We start from the raw sequence: 3,291 nt of genomic DNA, 5'->3' as shown, positions 1-3,291 counted from the left end.
CCTTTTTTTTTTTTTTTTTTTTTAATTTCCAAAGCTTGCATCAAATTTCCCAGAGAAAGATGAAAGGCTGATTTTCCTGGGGCTTCACATAGCTGTGCATGTGTGACAGGTGAAGCAAATGGCACTGATAGTGGGAAGTTGACACTGGGATGGGTGGCAACATTCAACCCCACTCTACCGTCTCTTGGGACATCAGGTCCTGGTCCCAAGGGCCACACCACTCACAAAGGGACAGCACAGACTTCACATTCTTTAGCACCCCTTTCCTCCCATACCACCTCCATCCTAACATCTCTAAACCCAAACCAACTTGAAAGAGATAGACTTTTATCTCCTGTCACATGAACAGAACTTGAATTTTTGAGTTCCCAGGTGATAGATAATGGCGTTGTTGTGAAATAAAATTTGGAAAAGCAACAATTAGAAAGGTTTCCTCTTTCTTTTGATTCAAGGTATTGTATTATGTCTACCCCAGTATTGTTTGGCCAATGGACATTAGTTTCCCCCAAGTTAAGATATCTGAAAAATACTGTCAGCTGCGCAATTTGGGCCATGATGAATTCATAGGTTGTTCAGAAGCTGGATTGCCAGATGCATCAAACAGCAAGTCTGCTGTGGTATCCCCCATAATCCAATTGCCTTCCAAAAGCTCTACCTACGAACACGTGAGGCCTCTGGGGACAGCCTATATCTAAACCGTAACACCAGATAAATCCTAGAAGCATTTTTGCAAGTGCTTAGGACCAGAGACCTAGCTCCATTCTCTGTCACTTAGCTTTCTTGCTTTGGGGACCAACTCACTTTGATTTCATGTGTACAGTGGAATAATACTCACCATAATACTCCTGTCACACATGCACAAAGAAAGATGTGAGCATTGCCCGAGAGAGCTTGGGGGTAGCACCTGGCGGGGAATGGGCACTCATGGGGGTCACCATCATTGCCTTACCCTTCTTCATCCTTGTCTACCAGGAAAATGTAAAGTCTGACATTAGCCAGGGTTCTCCAGAGAGACAGAACCAATGGGATGCATGCTTGCATGCTATCGTGAACAATGTGGATATGGATGTAAAGAGAGAGAAATTTTGTTTCAAGAAATTAGCTACATGATTAGGTGTTGGACCTAAAAGCTGGGCACCACAACCTCACCAAATTCACATGTAAAACTCACCATAACAGGTACAGTATTTTCTACTTCAGGGAAAATCCGACCTGGCCAAACGGTAAGTTTTCACTAAATCTGAGATTAACCACACACTATGAAAAACAGCATAACAACAGCAACAACCAATCACCTGCTTACTCCCCTCATCTCCCTCCAGAGTCATAAGGAACAAAGACACAATGGCACCTTGGAAACACTTCAGGCTGGGAGATGGTATGCCAAGTCTATGTCCCCTCTGCACCTGGACAGTGTGTGGTTTTAGGCACTTTCTGAAAGGCTTTACACTTTCTCAGCTGCAAATCAGTATAGACATATCTGCTCTGCCCACTGGGCAGGCAAAATGTGAGAATCAATGTGACAACTTTGGGAAGGGCTTTTGTAAGTAAACTCCCAAAGGTCTCCAGAGAAGACATCACCCTACAAGGAGCATAATGCTCTGTTCAGATTAACTCCAATTATTCATACCAAAGCAAAAAGAAGGAAACTCTAGTGTGCCATAAGTATGACCTAACTCTTTAGCTAGCATAATTATTACTGCTCTCAATTAGAATTAATTTTCTCCCCTTCTTGGGGTTTAGAGTAGCTTTTTGGGATAGGAATTAAATGATCAAGTTGTCTGAACACTAACCTTCCTCCCCCGATTTTTCACACAGAAAGCATCTCATTGCATTTGAGCAGGACTCAAAGCAGCAGATCCAGCGAACGTTGTCTAGCTAATTCATTCATTACAGAGATGTTTATGAGCCTTTGCCACATGCTGGGCTGGGCTGGACCCTTGATGAAGAGAGTAGTAACTTTAAGTGCTGAGCCTGGACGCAGAATAGAGAAAGTGCTTGATAGATACTACAGATTTATTATTTGTTATATGTTAATTATGTGACCATTTTCAAAGAGAAAGACAAGATTCATGCTTTAAAATAATGACAATGTTCTTCCCAACCTCTGTAGCTTTCTTGAAGTCCCCAAGGTGATGATCAGAAGTCAGTTCACTATCACACCAAAGCCAGGGCACCAAGAGCTCTGAAGAGTGAAGCAATCATTCTTTGGAAAACTTCACCATCAAAGGAAATTGTCTTGTGTTGTCTCTTAGAACATTTCACACTTCATTGGGAAGCTATAAAAACAATTACCAGGTCATTAGTAAAGGTTATTATTTTTTTAAGCTCCAAAAGCACCTCACCCAGAATGACCTTAGCACACATTTCCATAGGATGCAGTTGCTGTAGGGAAGCAATGAAAGCTTTGGAGAGGAAAAAGAGGGATCTCACAGCAGTGCTAAACCTTTGTCAAGACTCAGTTTCCCCCACCCTAGATGGAAGTGAGGAGGTCCTGCTTATTCCATGGGCTGTTGAAATAAAATGGATTTAGAATAACAAGGACACCAGGCTGGCATTTGGAAACACTCTGCAAATGCAATGCCTTCCTTTCCCTGGCTCTATGTCACCTGTGTCTGGGTTCCAAGGTAGGAGTGGATATAGAAGGACGGATGGAATTAGGCCTTGGATCCATCAGTACAGGTGAGTCACGCTGCCGTCAGCTGCAAACCCCAGCAGCTGAAAGCGACCAGCATCATTTGTCACCCACATCCCATGTCCTCTGTACATTGAAAACAGGCTCCACCCACCACAGGTACTCATAGACCCACACTGGTAGAGGCTGCATCTTGACGCATGATTCCCTGATCACAGCAGAAGGGCAAAAGGAGCATAATGGACTTCATACCAGCTCTGAACCTTCCTGACAGGAAGACACCTGATTGCTGCCATTCACATGGGCCAACGCCAGTCACATTGTCTGGCTGAGATGAGCAGGCTGTAGGTATGTCATCCCATTATGACCACAAGGACTACAAGTGCAGCAATAGAGCAGTATAGAAACTCAGAACCAAGCTAATCTCCATAAATAATAAACACTAAGTGGAAATCTAACAAAAGTTTAGATTTCAAATCTTGTCACATCAATTCAAACTATTTGCTTTGTCAAAACTTTCCTTTAAATATTTAATCCTTCCTTTATTTGGTAATTTGGTTACATAATTACATAAGTAATTTTAGTTACTTTTCTCATTGCTGAGACAAAATGCCCAACACCCAAAGTTAAAAGAGGAAAGGTTTAGTTAGCTCACA

The 3,291-nt window shown here is 42.5% G+C and overlaps 1 long non-coding RNA gene across 1 annotated transcript in view; it reads right to left on the bottom strand.

The window, feature by feature from the left end:
• LOC104852675 overlaps nt 1-1,225 on the bottom strand; it is a 16,358-nt gene extending 15,133 nt beyond the window's left edge. Inside the window, exon 1 of the long non-coding RNA XR_777561.2 lies at nt 1,172-1,225. This is a non-coding gene — a long non-coding RNA (uncharacterized LOC104852675). The remainder of the gene's footprint in view (nt 1-1,171) is intronic.
• Between the last annotated feature and the right edge of the window lie 2,066 nt (nt 1,226-3,291).

Source organism: Fukomys damarensis, unplaced genomic scaffold (assembly GCF_012274545.1).
Source record: "Fukomys damarensis isolate Sample0158 unplaced genomic scaffold, DMR_v1.0_HiC HiC_scaffold_35, whole genome shotgun sequence".
NCBI classification, from domain to species: domain Eukaryota; kingdom Metazoa; phylum Chordata; class Mammalia; order Rodentia; family Bathyergidae; genus Fukomys; species Fukomys damarensis.
Note: the sequence above shows the minus strand (reverse complement) of the source record. Positions and strands in the feature narration are given on the sequence as shown.